Source organism: Hyperolius riggenbachi, chromosome 1 (assembly GCF_040937935.1).
Source record: "Hyperolius riggenbachi isolate aHypRig1 chromosome 1, aHypRig1.pri, whole genome shotgun sequence".
Lineage (NCBI taxonomy): Eukaryota > Metazoa > Chordata > Amphibia > Anura > Hyperoliidae > Hyperolius > Hyperolius riggenbachi.
The window spans coordinates 249,702,132-249,724,794 of NC_090646.1; positions in this window are offsets into that span (position 1 = coordinate 249,702,132).

Consider the following 22,663-nt stretch of genomic DNA (forward strand, 5'->3'; position numbering starts at 1 on the left):
TGATAGTAATAGAGCTTAGTTGCTTATACCAGTTCAATGTTTCCATGGTAACAAGAACAGTGAAATGTTGCAGCCACCATGATACATAGGAAGAGTTGGCTGTCTTTAAACACAGACTGATTATTTGATTGTACATACACAGGAAGGGTTTGCAGCACTGTGTGACAATGTGCTGGACACTTATACATGAAATACATTTTTGTAAAGATCTTTTTTTCTTTTAACACTGAATGGCTACTTTAATTGTCTGTCTCAGTAAAACACATCTATAGCATGCTCAAGGGGGGAATTGAAGATACACATACATGTGAAAATGCAAGGTCACTGACTAGCCAGTTTTTAAAATGTACTAGCTAGCATTTATTTCTTTATAGCCAGATTGTATAGGTTTTAGAGAACCAATTAAATAAAGTGTACAATACTTTAAACAATGAAAAATGCTGAAATCAAAACTGTTTCTATATGATAAATGTGTTTTAGAAATTCTGTTTGCAGCTGGTTCCAGGACACCTTCCAAAATTTGCTGGCACCTGAAGCCTATATTGATGCATCCCTTACTAAGGGATGTAGCCTGCATAGAATACTGCAGATACTCTCCAGACTCCTGGTTAGTACAGCTCTGGTTTACTGCATAAGAAATAACAACACTGCACTGCATATCTAGATTTGATTGATAAATCTGCCCTTTTATAACAAACAAATACAAAATAGTACAACCTTTAAGTTTATGGTGAGGTTATAAAAATCCTTCTTCTGAAATGCTGTGCACTAAATTTGACTGTAAAATAAAAAGCATTTACATGTTATCTCTTCAGGGACACATCCAAAAACAGCGGTTTATACTTTTTAGCCAGCTTTAGTTCTTACGAGATACAAGATGTCAGATCTTATCATTTGCATCTTAGAAGTTGTTGTGCATGTTAGAATTTGAATGTTTTGCTTATATCTATGAGTTTATGTATTTTATGCTAAAGAGGAACCAACACACCAGAAACAGCTGTATGCATTCAAGAGTAATGTTTTCATAATTTTGCTAGCAAATTGGCATACATGAAATAAAGGCACCTGGAAAAAATGGCACGGGGATTGCTGCTAGTAAAATATTGCTAAGGTTAGCGTTCTTGTACTAGTGAATTTAGATGGTAAAATATCGGTAATATTTACCGAAATTATACTACAGCTAAACTTAACCTTACTCTCACACAGAACCCTCCCCGGTGGTGCCTAACCCTAAGACCCCCCCAGTGGTGCCTAACACTAAGACTCCCTTGGTGGTGGCTAGCCCTATGCCTAACCCTAACCACCCCCAGTGGTGCCTAAACCTAATCCCCCTGGTGGTGCCTAACCCTAAGACCTCTCCCCCAGTGGTGCCTAACAGTGGTGACTAACCCATAGATCGCCCTGGTAGTGCCTAACCCTAAGACCCCCCTGGTGGTACCTAACCCTAAAACCCCTCAAGGGGGTGCCTAACCCTAATCCCCTCAGTGGTGCCTAAACCTAATCCCCGCCTGTTGGTGCCTGACCCTAAATTCCCCTCCTAAAGCTACCCCCCTTTTCCACAAAGCCACGACATGTGGCTATGAAGGTAAAATTGTGCACCCAGAGGAACCTGAGTAGCGGCAAGAGGTGTTGCGGAGAGGCTTTGCGGGGAAAAAAAGGCCTCCGGGTGCCCAACTTTACCTTCATAGCTGCATATTGCGCCTTTGCAGAAGCCACAATTTGTGGTAAAAAAGTTAAAATTTGGTGCCAGCTAGCAGCCACTGCCATGCCCCCAAATTTCCATTCAATGCTGCTAAAAGTGGCTTTTATCATAGGCACCTATGGCGGCAGTGTTTTTTCCGTAAGGGCCCCTGCACCCTATAGTCCTGCTTCAAGCAAATTGATCTTAGTTGGGCACAAAGTGTGAATGGATAGAGCATGTATTGAGTGGGTGTACAGCTTATGATGTACAGCATGCCTGTGTAAAACACCAGGATAAGTGTAAACCATAGGTGAGTTCAGCATATGGATCTGAACCCTACTCCCTTTTGAACAGTCAAAAGCATCTCACATTCTGGTTCACCTACAGTATTTTCCAGAACTTATGGATGTTTGACTGCTGCTGCAAACCTGTGCTGGCCAGGGGAAAAAGAGCTAGACACATTCCTAGGTAGAAGGGAGACTCTGCATAGTACATACAACAAGCTCTTGTTAGATATGTTCAGACAGTCCAACTAGAGAAACAGCGGGGTCAAGGAGAACATGGAAAGCCTCCGTACTCTCCAGTGGCTTCTCTCTACCTAGGTAAATATCTTTGCTACCCGGCTAGTTCAGGCTTATCCAAGCATTGAAGTGTTTTCTTTAACACTTTGGTATTTAAAATTGGTATTTAAAAAAAATAAAAAGTGTTAATTTCTCCATGCCATTCTGCCTGTCATTGCCCCCCCCCCCAAAAAAAAAATCAGGCACTAAAACCCTACAATAAACCTTGTAATAACGAGCAACAAAACACTTAAAGAAAACCTGAACTGAAATTTAAAAGTCAACATAAGCATACACAGGTCATACTTACCTCTCGTGTAGTCTACTCCTCAATCTCTTTCTCCTGTCCCACATCCTATTTGTCCACTGTGATCAAGGGCATTCTCCATACACCATTTGAAAATGGCCCTACCGCTTTCTGGTCAGCACACTGTTGAACTGTAACATCGCCCACTTAAGCCATAGGGAAACATGGACATTACCTGGCATATCAGTTGTCCTCTCAGCTATAACTGACAGCAGCTGATATATAACTGACAGCAACTGATATATTTCATTCAAGACAAAATGTTGTCAGAACTGGAAGGGATCATTGTCAGAAGAAAATGGTAAGCTTCTGAGAGGAACTGAAGGCAAGGTAACTTTGTAATGTTCATTTGAAGTTACCTCATGTGTTTATTTTAACCACTCTGGGCTGAACTCAGTGCTGACTGCTGAACTTTGAGTCTGATAACCTAGCTTGCTTGCATTCCCCTGATCTGCTACCTTGTAGCACCTGCTGTTGCATACCCCTGAACTGCTTAACTGCTGGCTAGCTTGCTATTGGGGGGCATCTGCTGCCAGCATATACCCAAGCTGTGCTGCCACAGCTGAACTTCTGCTGTGTTCATGCTGAACTTTTTCGATCTTGGTTGCGCACGACGCTGTCCAACCTGTGCACGCACAGGAGAGGTATACGGAAGGCCTCCACTGCGATGCCATGCTCTACCAACTCTCCCTGGCGATCCACCAACTCTCGCCCCCACACCAAGGTCTATGGCCCACCCACTGCCACGTGCACTACATACACCAGGGAGCAGCTCCTGCAGTGGGAACCACGTGGCCCCTCTCCCCTTGTAGCCAGGCTCCTGTCCAAACTAGTCTGGAATCACATACGACAGATCCTGGATCCGGCCCTGGACCTCTGGGCAGGCCAGCGGCGTAGAGGCTGTCGGGCAGGAGCCCGTGTGAGGCTTAAGAGGAAAGGTCTACGATCAGCCATCCCCTCTGTCCTCCTGGCAAATGTGCGTTCCCTTCCTAACAAGCTGGATGAACTGCGTCTCCTCTGTGACAGGAGAGACCTCAGCAAGACAACTCCAGTCCTCTGCTTCACGGAAACATGGCTACATGGGGACATACCTGAGAACGCTCTCCATCTCCCAGGCTACAGCCTCACTCGAGCAGATCGAGACCCTGGACTCTCCGGGAAAAAAAGAGGTGGGGGTATCTGCTTTTATATCAGCTCATCATGGTGCCCCGCCTCATCAGTTCTTGCTAGGAAGTGCTCCCCTGACCTTGAACTCATACTTATCAACTGCAGGCCGTCATACTCACCACGCGAGTTCTCCTCCTATGTCCTTGTCGGAGTGTACATTCCTCCTGACGCTGATGCCAAATCTGCCCTGCTGGAGCTAAGTGCAACCATCTCGCGGTGGGAAACATCCCAGCCAGACTCACTATTCGTCATCATGGGGGACTTCAATAAGGCCAATCTTCGCCGGGAAATGCCACACTATCACCAGCACGTGGCTTGCCCCACCAGGGGCATGAACACCCTCGACCACTGCTACACAGCACTGAAGGATGCCTACAAGGCGGTCCCAGAGGCGGCTCTGGGCTCCTCCGATCACTGCCTCGTCCATCTTATCCCCACCTACAGGAGACGCTTAGAATCGGCAAAACCGACCCTCAAGACCACCAAAGTATGGACAGATGATGCCAAGCTTAAACTCCAGTCCTGTTTCGACTGCACTGACTGGGAGTCCCTGGAAGCGCCAAACCTGGATGTGTGGGCCGACAACGTCGCCTCATACATCGGTTTCTGTGAGGACTCCTGCATACCAAGTAAATCCTTCAAGGTCTACCCGAATAACAAGCCGTGGTTCACCAACAAGCTACGGCAACTCCGGAGGCGGAAGGAAGTCGCACACAAGTCAGGCAACCTGGAAGACTACAGGAGGGCGAGGAACGACCTTAATCGGGAACTGAGGGCCGCCAAAGGGGTTTATGCTGAGAGGATGGAACAAAACCTGCGCTCAAACGATTCACGGTCCGTGTGGAGGGGGCTTAGGACTGCCACCAACTACAAGCCTCCCCCTCAACACGCATCACCCAGCCCAGAACTAGCCGAAGAACTCGGAAAGTTCTACTGCAGGTTTGAGAGACAGGAAGAATTGGGGGAGCACCTGGAACCTCTCACTCCGCTTCCATGCACCGGGGAGAACCCCACGAGCCCACCCCTCTCTCTAGCGGTGGGAGAGGCTGATGTCCTGAAACTCCTATCGACACTAAACATCAGGAAAGCCCCTGGCCCGGACGGAGTGACTCCAGCCTGCCTGAAAACCTGCGCCAGGCAACTTGCTCCCATCCTCTCCGCCATTTTCACCAGGTCACTAAGGGAAGGGAAGGTCCCCGCCTGCTTCAAGAGGTCGACCATCATCCCTGTCCCTAAGAAACAAGGGGTTTCCGAGCTCAACAACTTTAGACCAGTAGCCCTTACGTCCGTCATAATGAAATCCCTGGAGCGAGCAGTCCTATTTATTTATTTATTTATTTATTTGTTGTATTTATAAAGCGCCAACATATTACGCAGTGCTGGACATTAATTTAGGTTACAGACAATATTTAGGGGTGACAAACAGCAATATGACAATACAGGAATACAAGAAAACCAGATCACACAGCACAGTATGAGTACAAGGTAATGCTTAGTCAGTCACTGGATGGGAGCATGGAGTTAGGCAAGTTAGGTTCACTCAAATGCATAGCATGGGTGCACAGTAATAGAGGCGGAGAGGGTCATTGGGAGATCTCTCCCCTCACTTGCCCTCCTATCCAACCTCAAACTCTCCACCTTGCCCCTTCTGGATCCCTATCAGTTCGCATACAGGGCAAACAGGTCCACTCATGACGCAGTAAACATCTGCCTTGAATCTATCTATGAGCACCTGGATAGGCCAGACACGTACGCCAGAATACTACTCTTGGACTTCAGCTCGGCGTTTAACACTATCTGTCCACGCATTCTGCAGGAAGAACTAGCTGCATTGGGAGTGCACCCAAGCCTACGACTTTGGATCAACGACTTTCTCACCAACAGGACCCAAGTCGTCAGGCTGGGGAACATCAGTTCACGAAGTATGACCACAAACACAGGCGCGCCTCAAGGATGCGTCCTGTCCCCACTGCTGTTTTCCCTTTACACAAACAAATGCAGATCCAGGGCAGACTCAGTTAAGGTCATCAAGTTCGCCGATGATACTACTATCATTGGTCTCATCACCAAGGACAATATCCAGGAGTACTGTCAGCAGGTGGAGAGAATCTCCCTCTGGTGCAAGGGGAATGGGCTGGTGCTTAACACCACAAAAACTGTTGAACTAATTGTTGACTTCAGAAGGTCTGCCTCCACCCCACCCCCAATTCACATCGATGGTACGGAGGTGGCAAGAGTACCCTGCGCTCGCCTCCTGGGCACCACAATCTCCAGTGACCTCACCTGGAGGCCCAATATCACGGCGATACAGAGGAAAGCCCAGCAGAGACTGTACTTCCTCCGCCAGCTGAGGAAATTTGGCATGGCCCAAGAGATTCTGACCAATTTCTACTCCGCTACCATTGAGTCGATCCTCTGCTCATCCATTCTGGTCTGGTACACTGGCGCAACCGCCAGCGACAGGCACCTACTTCAGAGGGTCATCAGGGCGGCGGAGAGGGTCATTGGGAGATCTCTCCCCTCACTTGCCCTCCTACACAACAAAAGACTGAGATCGAGGGCCCTGAAGATCGCTAACGACCCCTCTCACCCGGGCCACTGCTACTTCAGTCCGATGCCATTGGGACGGAGGCTTCGGGCCATCTACACCAAGACGGCTAGGCACAGAAATTCCTTCTTCCCCTCAGCTGTCAGCCTCCTGAACTCCCTCCACATACTCCCATCAGGGCACCCTCAAGACATATAGAACTGTCACGGACAGAGCCAACGGCTGCTCTAGTATGTAAACTGGAAATGCAAGGAAATGTAATGTACAATGTAAATGAAATTGAAATGCAAATGTAACCGTCTGCTACTGACATGTGTAATTGTAAATTTCTGTTCCTGCTACTCTATGCTATCGATTGATGTCTCTTCTGAGCCAAATGTACCGTGCCAAACCCAATTCCGGGCATGACCCAGTCATGCTTGGCGAAATAAACTATTCCTGATTCCTGATTCCACTTGAGGACCTAGGGCTTTCTACCCCTTAAGGACCGGCCACTTTTTTTCCATTCAGACCACTGCAGCTTTCACGGTTTATTGCTCGCTCATACAACCTACCACCTAAATGAATTTTGGCTCCTTTTCTTGTCACTAATAAAGCTTTCTTTTGGTACTATTTGACTGCTCCTGCGATTTTTACTTTTTATTATATTCATCAAAAAAGACATGAATTTTGGCCAAAAAATGATTTTTTTAACTTTCTGTGCTGACATTTTTCAAATAAAGTAAAATTTCTGTATACATGCAGCGCGAAAAATGTGGACAAACATGTTTTTGATTAAAAAAAACCCCATTCAGTGTATATTTATTGGTTTGGGTAAAAGTTATAGCGTTTACAAACTATGGTGCAAAAAGTGAATTTTCCCATTTTCAAGCATCTATGACTTTTCTGACCCCCTGTCATGTTTCATGAGGGGCTAGAATTCCAGGATAGTATAAATACCCCCCAAATGACCCCATTTTGGAAAGAAGACATCCCAAAGTATTCACTGAGAGGCATAGTGAGTTCATAGAAGATATTATTTTTTGTCACAAGTAAGCGGAAAATGACACTTTGTGAAAAAAAAAAAAAAAGTTTCCATTTCTTCTAACTTGCGACAAAAAAAAAAAATGAAATCTGCCACGGACTCACCATGCCCCTCTCTGAATACCTTGAAGGGTCTACTTTCCAAAATGGGGTCATTTGTGGGGTGTGTTTACTGTCCTGACATTTTGGGGGGTGCTAAATTGTAAGCACCCCTGTAAAGCCTAAAGGTGCTCATTGGACTTTGGACCCCTTAGCGCAGTTAGGCTGCAAAAAAGTGCCACACATGTGGTATTGCCGTACTCAGGAGAAGTAGTATAATGTGTTTTGGGGTGTATTTTTACACATACCCATGCTGGGTGGGAGAAATATCTCTGTAAATGATAATTTGTTAATTTTTTTTACACACAATTGTCCATTTACAGAGATCTTTCTCCCACTCAGCATGGGTATGTGTAAAAATACACCCCAAAACACATTATACTACTTCTCCTGAGTACGGCGATACCACATGTGTGGCACTTTTTTGCACCCTAACTGCGCTAAAGGGCCCAAAGTCCAATGAGTACCTTTAGGATTTCACAGGTAATTTTGAGAAATTTCATTTCAAGACTACTCCTCACGGTTTAGGGGCCCTAAACCGTGAGGAGTAGTCTTGAAATGAAATTTCTCAAAATGACCTGTGAAATCCTAAAGGTACTCATTGGACTTTGGGCCCTTTAGCGCAGTTAGGGTGCAAAAAAGTGCCACACATGTGGTATCGCCCTAAAATGCCAGGGCAGTATAGGAACCCCACAAATGACCCCATTTTAGAAAGAAGACACCCCAAGGTATTCCGTTAGTAGTATGGTGAGTTCATAGAAGATTTTATTTTTTGTCACAAGTTAGCGGAAAATGACACTTTGTGAAAAAACACAATTAAAATCAATTTCCGCTAACTTGTGACAAAAAATAAAATCTTCTATGAACTCGCCATACTACTAATGGAATACCTTGGGGTGTCTTCTTTCTAAAATGGGGTCATTTGTGGGGTTCCTATACTGCCCTGGCATTTTAGGGGCCCTAAACCGTGAGGAGTAGTCTTGAAACGAAATTTCTCAAAATGACCTGTGAAATCCTAAAGGTACTCATTGGACTTTGGGCCCTTTAGCGCAGTTAGGGTGCAAAAAAGTGCCACACATGTGGTATCACCGTACTTGGGAGAAGTAGTACAATGTGTTTTGGGTTGTATTTTTACACATACCCATGCTGGGTGGGAGAAATACCTCTGTAAATGACAATCTTTTGATTTTTTTACACACAATTGTCCATTTACAGCGGTATTTCTCCCACCCAGCATGGGTATGTGTAAAAATACACCCCAAAACACATTGTACTACTTCTCCCGAGTACGGCGATACCACATGTGTGGCACTTTTTTGCACCCTAACTGCGCTAAAGGGCCCAAAGTCCAATGAGTACCTTTAGGATTTCACAGGTCATTTTTGTTTCAAGACTACTCCTCACGGTTTAGGGCCCCTAAAATGCCAGGGCAGTATAGGAACCCCACTAATGACCCCATTTTAGAAAGAAGAAACCCCAAGGTATTCCGTTAGGAGTATGGTGAGTTCATAGAAGTTTTTATTTTTTTGTCACAAGTTAGCGGAAATTGATTTTAATTGTTTTTTTTTCACAAAGTGTCATTTTCCGCTAACTTGTGACAAAAAATAAAATCTTCTATGAACTCACCATACTCCTAACGGAATACGTTTGGGTGTCTTCTTTCTAGAATGGGGTCATTTGTGGGGTTCCTATACTGCCCTGGCATTTTAGGGGCCCTAAACCGTGAGGAGTAGTCTTGAAACAAAAATGACCTGTGAAATCCTAAAGGTACTCATTGGACTTTGGGCCCCTTAGCGCAGTTAGGCTGCAAAAAAGTGCCAATCATGTGGTATCGCCGTACTCAGGAGATGTAGTATAATGTGTTTTGAGGTGTATTTTTACACATACCCATGCTGGGTGGGAGAAATAACTCTGTAAATGACAATTGTTTGATTTTTTTTTTACACACAATTGTCCATTTACAGAGAGATTTCTCCCACCCAGCATGGGTATGTGTAAAAATACACCCCAAAACACATTATACTACTTCTCCTGAGTACGGCGATACCACATGTGTGACACTTTTTTGCAGCCTAGGTGCGCTAAGGGGCCCAACGTCCTAATCACAGGTCATTTTGAGGCATTTGTTTTCTAGACTACTCCTCACGGTTTAGGGCCCCTAAAATGCCAGGGCAGTATAGGAACCTCACAAGTGACCCCATTTTAGAAAGAAGACACCCCAAGGTATTCCGTTAGGTGTATGGCGAGTTCATAGAAGATTTTATTTTTTGTCACAAGTTAGTGAAAAATGACACTTTGTGAAAAAAAAACAAAAATCAATTTCCGCTAACTTTTGACAAAAAATAAAATCTTCTATGAACTCGTCATACACCTAACAGAATACATTGGGGTGTCTTTTTTCTAAAATGGGGTCCGTTTCTGGGGTTCCTATACTGCCCTGGCATTTTACGGGCCCAGAACCGTGAGTAGTCTGGAAACCAAATGTCTCAAAATGACTGTTCAGGGGTATAGCATCTGCAAATTTTGATGACAGGTGGTCTATGAGGGGGCGAATTTTGTGGAACCGGTCATATGCAGGGTGGCCTTTTAGATGACAGGTTGTATTGGGCCTGATCTGATGGATAGGAGTGCTAGGGGGGTGACAGGAGGTGATTGATGGGTGTCTCAGGGGGTGGTTAGAGGGGAAAATAGATGCAATCAATGCACTGGGGAGGTGATCGGAAGGGGGTCTGAGGGGGATCCGAGGGTTTGGCCGAGTGATCAGGAGCCCACACGGGGCAAATTAGGGCCTGATCTGATGGGTAGGTGTGCTGGGGGTTGCCGGGAGGTGATTGATGGGTGTCTCAAGGTGTGATTAGAGGGGGGAATAGATGCAAGCAATGCACTGGCGAGGTGATCAGGGCTGGGGCCTGAGGGCATTCTAAGGGTGTGGGCGGGTGATTGAGTGCCCTAGGGGCAGATAGGGGTCTAATCTGATAGGTAGCAGTGACAGGGGGTGATTGATGGGTAATTAGTGGGTGTTTAGGGTAGAGAACAGATATAAACACTGCCCTTGGGAGGTGATCTGACGTCGGATCTGCGGGCGAACTATTGGTGTGGGTGGGTGATCAGATTGCCCGCAAGGGGCAGGTTAGGGGCTGATTGATGAGTGGCAGTGACAGGGGGTGATTGATGGGTGGCAGTGCCAGGGGGTGATTGATGAGTGGCAGTGACAGGGGGTGATTGATGGGTGATTGACAGGTGATTGACAGGTGATCAGTGGGTTATTACAGGGAAGAACAGATGTAACTAATGCACTGGCGAATTGATAAGGGGGGGTCTGAGGGCAATCTGAGCGTGTAGGCGGGTGATTGGGTGCCCGCAAGGGGCAGATTAGGGTCTGATCTGATGGGTAACAGTGACAGGTGGTGATAGGGGGTGATTGATGGGTGATTGATGGGTAATTAGTGGGTGTTTAGAGGAGAGAATAGATGTAAACACTGCGCTTGGGTGGTGATCTGATGTCGGATCTGCGGGCGATCTATTGGTGTGGGTGGGTGATCAGATTGCCCGCAAGGGGCAGGTTAGGGGCTGATTGATGGGTGGCAGTGACAGGAGGTGATTGATGGGTGGCAGTGACAGGGGGTGATTGATGGGTGATTGACAGGTGATCAGTGGGTTATTACAGGGAAGGACAGATGTAAATAATGCCCTGGCGAATTGATAAGGGGGGGTCTGAGGGCAATCTGAGCGTGTAGGCGGGTGATTGGGTGCCCGCAAGGGGCAGATTAGGGTCTGATCTGATGGGTAACAGTGACAGGTGGTGATAGGGGGTGATTGATGGGTAATTAGTGGGTGTTTAGAGGAGAATAGATGTAAACACTGCGTTTGGGTGGTGATCTGATGTCGGATCTGCGGGCGATCTATTGGTGTGGGTGGGTGATCAGATTGCCCGCAAGGGGCAGGTTAGGGGCTGATTGATGGGTGGCAGTGACAGGGGGTGATTGATGGGTGATTAATGGGTGATTGACAGGTGATTGACAGGTGATTGACAGGTGATCAGGGGGGATAGATGCATACAGTACACAGGGGAGGGGTCTGGGGAGAATCTGAGGGGTGGGGGTGATCAGGAGGGGGCAGTGGGCAGGGGGGGGAGATAAAAAAAAATAGCGTTGACAGATAGTGACAGGGAGTGATTGATGGGTGATTAGGGGGGTGATTGGGTGCAAACAGGGGTCTGGGGGGTGGGCAGGGGGGGGTCTGAAGGGTGCTGTGGGCGATCTGGGGCAGGGGGGGGGAGAAATCAGTGTGCTTGGGTGCAGACTAGGGTGGCTGCAGCCTGCCCTGGTGGTCCCTCGGACACTGGGACCACCAGGGCAGGAGGCAGCCTGTATAATACACTTTGTAAACATTACAAAGTGTATTATACACTTTGTATGCGGTGATCGCGGGGTTAACATCCCGCCGGCGCTTCCGTATAGCCGGCGGGATATTGCGGCGGGCGAGCGGAGACAGGCGCCGGCGGAGGATCGCGTCACGGATGACGCGATCGCTCCGCCCATGCCCTTAGAAGGACCGCCGCCTCTGTGGGTGAGCCGGTCCTTCAGGGCTCCACTTCCCGGCCGCCTCTGTGCATTAGGCGGTCGGGAAGTGGTTAAATACTTTTACTCTGTTCAGGTTCCCTTTAAGTACCTAAATGTCATCAAATAACAGAATGTAAATGTAATTGCAGAAATTTAAATGGTTAATTATACAAAAAGAATTCATATTATTCAGAGAATTGTTTCAATTATATTCAATTACAATCATTGTTCCACTGTCTCTGTCCAGCTTGCTGCCTGATATAACAATAAATGTTAAAGACATCTCCATAACTTCATTTCCCAAAGCACAGTGCTTAGGGGTAATATATGACTCCTCTCTCTCTTATATTCCTCACATTCACTCCCTTACCAACTCCTGTCATATGGAACTCAGGCTGGGTGCACACATAACATAGCATGAATAGTTACATTTTATGTCATGTTTTATGTTAATGTTGTGTGCGTTTTTTCTGCATTTTTGGTGCGTTTGTGTTAGCGGGATTTTACCGCTGATGCGATTTTTAAGCGTTTTGCGTGCGTTTAAATATACAAAACACATATGCGTTTTTCATGGGTTTTACTTTTGCATTCTATCATAAAACAATTTTTTTCAAAAAAAGCATAGAAAAACGCATACCATTGTGTTCCCATTGACTTTCATTTTGTGCGTTTTTGATGCATTTATGAATATTATGCAACAAAGCCAACGTTTTTAAAAATGCAGGTTTGAAAACGCATAAAAAACGCATGTGCGTTTTTGATATCCATTTTTTCCTGCGGCCCATAGACTTCCATTAGCGGCAAAAATTCAGCAATGCTAGCGTTTCTGCTATGTGTGCACCTAGCCTCAAAAACATATCACACATCAATCCTTTTCTCACTCAGGACACAACTAAAATGCTAATACATTTTCTTATAATGTTTCATCTGGACTCCCCAATCTGTATTGCTATTTCTGTTCTTGCTCTTCCTCTGCTGCTCCTCTCTGTCAAGGTCTTCTTTGGCTACCAATTAACCAGAGGATCCAGTTCAAATTTTAATCTACAAAGCTCTCCACTATTCCTCTCCCCTGTGCATCTCTTCACTCGTCTCCAGATACCCAATTGCAATCTCAGATCTGCACATGACCTTATTTTGTCCTCCTGTAGAAGAACCTTCTTGCATTCACGTATACAAGATTTTGCACGTGCTTCACTCCTCCTCTGAAATGCTGTTCCACAACACTCTCTCACTCCCTAACTTTTTCTGAGAAGTATATGCTCTACCTTAGGCCATTTCCCATTTGACCTAAGGCTAAGGTGCACTCCTACTAAATATCCGAAAAACACACTGCCTATAAGTATGATTATCGTATACTACCCCACCTCTTGCCCCCCCCCCATACCTTTAGATTGTAAGCTCGCAAGGGCAGGACTCTCTCCCCTTTTGTGACTTTGAATATGTTATGTATTTTATTCATCATATCACTTGTCACTGTATTTACCAATTTATATTTTGTACCAATGTTGTATATTGGTGTATACCATTGTCTGTATTATACTCGAGTATAAGCCGACCCCCTAACTTTTACCTTAAAAATCTGGAAAAAAAATGACTGAGCCGAGTATAAGCCGGGGGTAGGAAACGTAGTGTGTGCCCCCAGCCAGAGCGGAAGCAGTATTAGAATAGTAAATGCACAACAAAGTCATTAAATGCAGAACTAAGTTATTAAACACAAAATAATGGCATTAAACGCAGAACAATGACATTAAATGCAGAACAATGGCATTAAATGCAGAACAATGACATTGAATGCACAACAATTGCATTAAAATCAGAATAATGAGGAAACCTTCAGAGAAGGGGGAGAACATCTTGTTGACCCCCTCCCTATCAGTGCAACAGTCACTCCAATATATATTTATTTATTTTATTTATTTTATATATAGATATATAGATGACTGTGTCCGTAGGCTGCCCAACCTGACCCCCACGTGCAGAGCGATGTTGGCCCTGTCTTGTGGCCATCTGTCACGCTGCCCTCCTCACCTCCCCCCCTTTCTGAAGCAGAATGTGCATACCTCTGTACATTTCTGTGCCCGTCCATCACCCCAGCATATGCATAGCTCTGTGTCGGTCTGTCCCCCCCCCCCCCCCCCCCACGGGGCCCCGGCATACCTGTATACAGAGCTCTGTGTCCGTCTGTACCCCTACAGGCTTCTGTGACATCTGTCCCCTGGTGTTTGCAGGCTTCTACGAACATCTGTCCCACCGGCATATGTAAAGATTTGTCCCACCGTAAGTCCACCCCCCAGGCAAATGCAGAGCTCCACGTGGTTCTTAAATCACCATTCGGCACTGCTGTCTCCTCCATAGCCAATCAGTGGCAGTCTCTTGGTTATGATCCCTGTGATTTAAGAACCACGTGGAACTCTGCATTTGCCGGGGGGGGGGGGGCAGACTTACGTTGGGACGAATCTTTGCATATGCCGGCGGGATGGATGTTCGTAGAAGCCTTCAAACGCCAGAGGACAGATGTCACAGAAGCCTGTGGAGGAACAGACAGACACAGAGCTCTGTATACAGTTATGCCGGGGGGCAGACAGAGACAGAGCTATGCATATGCTGGGGCGATGGACGAGCACAGAAATGTACAGAGGTATGCACGTTCTGCTTCAAAGAGAGGGCGGGAGGGGTGAGGGGAGGTCGGGTGGACAGTGGCTGGTGGACTGACAGGGGTCCATCTAGCAGCTGACTCGAGTATAAGCCGAGACCCACACTTTTTTGGTCACAAAAATTCGGCGTATACTCGAGTATATATGGTATGTACCCCATGTTTTTATTTTTACATTTTTTTTGTATCTTTGTACAGCACCACAGAATATGTTGGCATTTTATTAATCAATAATAATAATTATATAAATACTATTTTTAACAATTAACAGCCTAAAATGTAGTTGCTGCAGAATGCTAATTCAGACAGTAGATGGCAGCAGAATAGAAATTATCAATTAAGTAGTTATTTATCAAACTGATGTGAATTTTATTGTGCAATGCAGTGTTATGTTGTGCAGTAACTGTATTTATATAGGCCCAATTCAAATCTGTATACCATTTGCAACAAAACTCAACCAAACAAACTAGCATCCATTGATCTTCTCAGCCAAGCAGTACCAGACTGTAAAATTTCATTTCAGCCATTTGATGGCAGCAGAACACTGCTGTGCTATTCTCTAGTAAAACTCAAATTCAGAATGTCTTATGCTTGGGTTTAAAGGGACCAAGAACAGGTTTTAAAATCACAATTTGAACTTACCTGGGGCTTCCTCCAGCCCACTGTAGGTCGCAAAGTCCACCGGCATCCTCATGGCTCTTCTCCCAGTCCCTCTGGCAGCTCCGTTAATTAGCGACTTCTGCCTGAAGTAGCCAGTACAAGTCCCTGCCATGAGTGTTACGCGTCATCACATTGTCTGGCACGCATCATTACGCCGGTGTGAGAGTCTTGCACATGCGTGGTGCTCTAACTTTGAACTGCGCCTGCGCAGGACTCTCATGCTGGTTGGCATGATGTGCGGCATCATGATGTGCGGCAGGGTCTCATACTGGTGACTTCAGGCGGAAGTCGCCAGCGGGACCAGGAGAGTTGCCAGGAGGACGCTAGGGGACCTGTGGCCTACGGTGAGCTGAAGGAACCCCCAGGTAAGCTCAAATTGTTTTTTTAAAAACCTGCTCAGGGTTCCTTTAAGCATAGTATTCTGAGCCAAAAAAAAGCATGGGCAAATTGCTAGGGAGGCTAACCACAAAAGCCAGATTTTTATTTTTCTCCTTCTCTGTTGATTTTTACAAAAACTGTATTATATCATGATAGTTGCACAAGGAAGAAGATTACCTGCCCATTTTTTTTTTAAAGTTGACCAGTAATGAGACTGAAGTAATGGATTCAATTTTACTAATTGCCAAACCTGACAAGTAGTCCTTTTGGAAATGAACTGTTCCTGTACTTCAACACAGCCTTTCAATTTAGATTTAGAAACTGCAAATTTTAGTATTTTATTAAGTATGTTTTCTGATGCAGTGCACTACTTTTCATGATAAATGATGATGATGATTTCATAATAATGTTATAAAAAGTTAGATAACTTCCTGAGTAGAACCAGAACAACTTCAAATGCACTGCTTCTTGCTTAGAAATTTGCATGCTCTATTTCTTCTGTTTGTTTTCTCACTAGAAACCATTCTACTGTTCAAATTACTAAAATTTGCTGTATCTATTAAAAAAAGAGAGATTATCTTTTAAAAATACTCTGTAGGATGATCTATGTGTGTTTTTCTAAACAAAAACATATGTGTCTTGTTCAAAAAAGCTTTTCAGTTTCCATCAGCCAACAGACATGATGTTGTGCTGTGATCCCTTTACAAAATTGGAACAGTTGCACAAACCAGTTTCCCTCCATTTTCAGGTTTCTGATAGTTTCCGTGGTTTTAGACCCAACAATTAGCTTCTGTGTCTCCCAGTCACTGTAATGTTTTGGTAATAAAGCACTTTCGGTTGTACTTGAATTTTGTAACTGGTGCTGCTGCTCTTTCTTGCCTACCCTTGGGATTTCTGAGAATGCTCGTAAGACCAGTAATTACCTTCTGGCTTATCATATGCCGTTGAGTAGAATTTTTTGGCATTCATATTTTCCTGCAACACCACTGCTGCATTATGTATCTGCTTCTGTTGTTCACTTTTTGGAATAATTCCAGTGGTTGGAAAATGCCTATATGCTGTGTCTAAAGCTCTATACACATGCTACATTAAACTCAGCCAAGGCAAACGTTTGAGGCCAGTGTGTGCACTGGTGTCCCCAAGATCTGGAAAGTCAAATCTTTAAACATCAGTGCTCCCTGAGCACTTTATTCCCCTCCTTAAAGGAAACCAGAGATGCCGGAATCCCAAAAAGAAAAAAAAAGATTTTATACATACCTGGGGCTTCTTCCAGCCCCATAAGCCTGCATCGCTCCCACGCCGCCATCCTCCGCTTTTTGGATTGCCGGTACCTGGTCCCGTCACTTCGGGTGGACGCGGCCAAATGTCCGCATGAGCAGGGGCTCCCTCCATACCCTTACGCGTGCAGCTGCGCAGTATGCAGCTGCACGTGTACGAGTATGCCGGGAGCCCCTGTGATGCGGACAATTGTCCGCGTGCTGCCGCCGACTGGCCGAAACTACGGGACCCGGTACCGCCGTATACCGGAAGCAGAGGAGGGCAGCGTGGGAGCGATCCGTGCGTATGGGGCTGGAGGAAGCCCCAGGTATGTATAAAATCTTCTTTCTGGGGTCTCTGGTTCCCTTTAACCCTCCTGCCCAGAAGCTCCATCATGTACCGCATCATGTTCCCTCCTCTCTCCCTCCATAGAAACAGTATGCATGAATCTGCTGTGGTAGGTTAAAGCATCTGTGCAGCATTTGGGCCATGAACTGTCAAATGAGGAATTAAGTTCTGATTCATGCAGACATTGACCACCATTGTGCTTGAGTATGCAACTTTTATTTTTATGAAAAACAAAAGAGCAAACAATCTTTCACTTCCCTCTTGGAAATGCATTTTTTTTGAGAATACAACTCAGTTCACCACAGATTCCCTTGTTAAAGTGAACCGAAAGTCACAAAAAACAACAACAAGATGAACTCACCTGGGGCTTCCCTCAGCCCCCTGCAGACGATCGGTGCCCTCGCAGCCCCGCTCCGATGGCCCAGGACCCGCCGGCGAACAATTCTTGTTTGGCCGTCACCGGCCGACAGGCATGGGAACGCGAGTGATTGTTCGCGTTCCCAGCCTGTATATTGCCCCCTATGCTGCTATTGCGGCCAGGAGGTCGCAATAGCAGCATAGGGGGCAATATACAGGCTGGAAACGCGAACAATCACTCGCGTTCCCATGCCTGTCGGCCGGTGACGGCCAAACCAGAAGTGTTAGCCGGCGGGTCCTGGGCCATCGGAGAGGGGCTGCGAGGGCACCGATTGTCTGCAGGGGGCTGAGGGAAGCCCCAGGTGAGTTCATCTCGTTTTTTTTTGTGACTTTAGGTTCTCTTTAAGAAAAAAAATACAAAAAAATTGCAAAATTTAGAGGTTTGTTAAAACCATAAATTCAGGGTGGCTAAACCAATGAGGATTTGCTTTTTACTTGTCCTGTGCATAGTATGATCTTTCTTATATAACCCAGCAATAAAACACTGTATCAACATATATATATATAAGTGTTATGGGGGCTTTTATTTGGAGCCAAACACACAGTTTAATAATTAAAGGTATCACTTTATTCTTGCATCATCTTTATTGTTTTAGATACAAAATGTACATTTGGGAAAGGGTGCACATTCCAGAGAATCAAGTTTGCAACAAACAGCTTGACACATGTTTCACAGCTAAAAGCCGCTTCCTCAGAGGCTCGCAATATGCATAAAATCAAATGTGCACCAGAATACATCAATAGTTCTGTGATACCGGGAAATAATCCATGTGGATGCATGCTCCTCAGAGAAAGAGATGCTTTCTTTCTTGCTCAGTCAGTCACATTCCATGTTAAATAACCTAGTATCACCGTTCCTATTTTATTTCCTGTGTTCATATAGGGCCAACAAATAATGTGGTGCTTTAAAGTGGTGCTTTTTTGAGGGGAAGACATTAAACTCAGTGATATGCTTTTGGGCTGTGATGTGAATAATAGGAACTCTGCTAAGCTCCAGGTGAGCATATTATATCCTGTGTGGATAGTGTTCAGAGTCACAGAATAAGATTTTCTCATGGCTATCCAGTGATGGAAGTTGAGATGATAACCACTAACCCACCAAGCAGAGGTATGATCCTGGTAATGCAGCATGACCTTAGTGTGACAGCAACATATGGAAAGGAGAGTTTTTTTTTCATGCAAGAGGATCATTTGATGTTTCTAGTGGTAACCATCCACTGGTGTTCTCAGGCTATCTATCTGTTGCTGACAATATATACTGTAAAGCTTAGTAAAGTCAAGAGACATTTGCCAATGGGAATAGTTACTGTGTACTACTAGGCAGAGGGTTTAGCTAAAAAAAATGGAAAAAATCACTTTACTGTAGAAAATTAGAAGGCAAAGTTAACAAACAAGATTCATTTTTTTTCTTTTTTACTATTAACCTCCTCATTTACGACATTTATAGGTAATAGGTTTAGTATATAAAAAAATATATTAATATGGTACATATCCCCCACATCTAAAATGTCACCAGAGCCTGAAATCTCTACCTCCATAATATCTACAAGATCCGCCCCTTCTGGACCCTACCAAGCTACTCATCCATGCCTTCATCATCTCCCTCCTTGATCACTGCAACTCCCTTCTGTCTGGCCACCTCCTGAACCACATTGCCCTCCCCTTCAATCAGTTAGAAATGTGGCTGCTAGACTCATCCATTTTTCTCACCACTCATCACTGCATCTCCCCAAATTCCTGCACTGGCTCCCTAACAAATTCAGGATAAGTTTTAAGATTCTATGTCTGGCATATAAATCTGTGCACAAAACCTGCCCTATCTACACCTCAGAGCTTGTTCACAGGTATGACCTTCCTTCGCCTAACTGCCCCACGCATTTCCTACTCCTATGCACACCTTCAGGATTTCTCACCCTCTGGAACTCCCTTTCACTGCCCATCAGACTTGCCCCCTCCTTCAACACATTCAAGCAAGCACTCAAAATACACCTCTTCAAGACGGCCTACCCAACCCCTACCACACAGTAATTCTCTACTGAATACTTATTCTACAGCTTTACCTAGTGTGTCTATCTCCACTTCCCTTAGATTGTAAGCCTTTGGCAGGGTCCTCTCTTCACTAGTGTCGTCTACATAATTGTGTGCTCCTCCTCATACTTGTATTACTGGGCCTACCTAACCAGCCCAAAATCGCATTTTCATGTATTTTGCACCCTGTTCTCCTTGCATAGCTTTGTCCTATGTTGTATAACCTTGTTACATCTGTCATCCTTTGTATAAGTGTATGTATTTATTGTCCAGCACTGCATAATACGTTGGTGCTTTATAAATACATTAAATAATAATAATAATAATATCATACTACAAATTAAAATGTACTATCTAGCTGATTTAAAGTGGATCAAGATAAACTTTTACTCATTGCATTATTGTGTTCCTTTCATATAGTTTATAGGGCATTCCTCAAGCCAAATACTTTTTTTGTTTTGTTTTAATACTCTAATTCCCTATCAACTAAACAAGCCTTGCCCACAGCTTCTTTTGTGCCTTGGCACTGCAGCAAGGGCTTATATTAGCCTAGTCTGGGCAGGAGGAGGAGGTTACTAGCCATTGATTTCAGAGGCAGAGGGGAGGAGGGAGAAGGAGAGGGGATTGAATTTACACACAGGCAAGCTGATAGCATCTCCAGTCCTCAGCCTGTGACAATGTGACAAACAGAACATGGCTGCCCTCATTGTGTCATAGGAATAAATAATCATAAACTTTTGAAGTTGTTTGCAGATAGATATTCTGTGTAAACTATCTAAACTTTAGATAAGATATATAGACAAGTAACTTGTTATAGTTAGTTTTTCATCTCGGATCCGCTTTAAAGGGACCCAGAGGCCCCCCAAAAAAGCTTTTATACATACCTGGGATTTCCTCCAGCCCCATACGCACGGATCACTCCCACGCCACCATTCTCTGCTGCCTGGATCTGCCGGTACCGGGTCCCGTCATGGCCGCCAGTCGGCCAGTCAGCTGGCCGACGCGGCAAATTGTCCGCATCACATGGGGCTCCCTCCATGTATGTACGCGTGAGGCTGCCTAGTGCGCAGCCTCACGCGGACATACATGGAGGGAGCCCCTGTGATGCGGACAATTGGCTGCATCCGCTGGAAGTGACGGGACCTGGTACCTTCGATCCAGGAAGCGGAGGATGGCGGCGTGGGAGCGATCCAGGCTTATGGGGCTGGAAGAAGCCCCAGGTATGTATAAAAGCTTTTTCTTTTTCTTTTTTTTCGTTCCTCTCTGGTTCAATTTAACTGTTAAGTGTTTAATTTAAAAGAATAAAATAAGTGTCTTGATAATATATTTCCAAAAAGAATATCAGTTATCTGTTATCAGGTCTGAGGACTTTGTTCTTGTGATGTTATGGATTTGTTTCTTGGAACAGTAAATACATATTCTATACTGCTTACAAAACATGTATTTATTTATTTGCTGCTGAGCACAATAAAAAAAAATCAAGCAAATAAGATCAGAAATACTATAGGTCATTAAAAAGGGTGAATCTAAGGTATTTTACATACCCCTTGGTGTCAACTCCCTGCCCACTTAAAACAAAAAAAAACAAAATATATATATATATATATATATATATATATATATATATATATATATATATATATATATATATATAAATATATATCATAAGAGATATATATCATAAGATATACCATCCTTACGTGGAGAGAAGTGAGAAGGCGTTATGGATTATCCGCCCATATATTTAAAAATTTGCCCTTTCGGGGAAATCCCGCCTTTAAACCGGGGGACATGCATGCGGCCTACAGACAATGGGAATCAATGGACATTAACGAACTGGGAATTTTCTTGAATCAAGATGGGAACCTCATGCCCTGGAGCTCACCACTAGAAACAAGAGAGGTTCTGTCAAACTATGAATTTTTCTATGGTCAAGTAAGAAGTTTTGTGCTGAAGGCAACGGGGGGCTTGGGGGTGGTGAGTTCTCATCTGAGATTTAAGGATCTAATAAGTGGCTTAAAATTCAATCAATCACTCTCAGGGATTTATCATTTTTAGAAAGATAAAAGTTTGCTTTCCTAAAAGAACTCATTGGAGTGTGTAAGGGACTACAATGGTCCTAAAAGCCCCCTTACTAAGATGTTAAGAAAAACAAAAGTTTGCTTTCCTAAAACTTTTGTTTTTCTTAACATCTTAGTAAGGGGGCTTTTAGGACCATTGTAGTCCCTTACACACTCCAATGAGTTCTGGGTCACCATGAGCTTGCTGGTCAGTCTGTGCCTTTTAGAAAGATACAAGACCCACTAAAAATAATTAGTATACTCAAATAGATAAACGGGCAGAGCTACTGGAATTGCCAAGAGAAAATTTTATAGAAGCTGTAAAGCTAGGTTGGAATGCAGTCCGGCAGGCTATTCCATGGGAAAATTGGAGGGAAATGTTTCTCAAGACTCTGTATAGAGCATATATACCTATTAAAAGACCTTATCGCCCTCAGAGCTCAGATGATGATATATTATGTCCCAAATGTAGAAGTTCTGAACCAGATTTAAATCACATGTTGTGGTTGTGCAAAGCTATACAGTGCTTTTGTCACACGGCCCTAAGCTTTGGAAATAGTGTCACTTGCAATCATAGAAAGATAGATCCTATGCTATGTTTGTTTCACCATACTACCCAAGCAGGAGAAGAGGATCCACCCCCAATCAAAAAATGGGAACATCTGTTATTCCTAGCTGCAAAAAAATGGTCATGAAAAAATGGCTAGATAAATCTCCCCCTACATTGAATGAGACTAGCGTAATACTCAACCATATATTACAGCTAGATCGATTGTCTTTAAAGCGAATGAAGCCAAAAACTGTCCCAAAATTTTTCAACACATGGCAACCATACATTGAGAAGTCCTACACGAGAGACCAGATTGTACAATTAATGAGATTTTTTGAGGATACGGAATGGTACTTGAAAGGCAA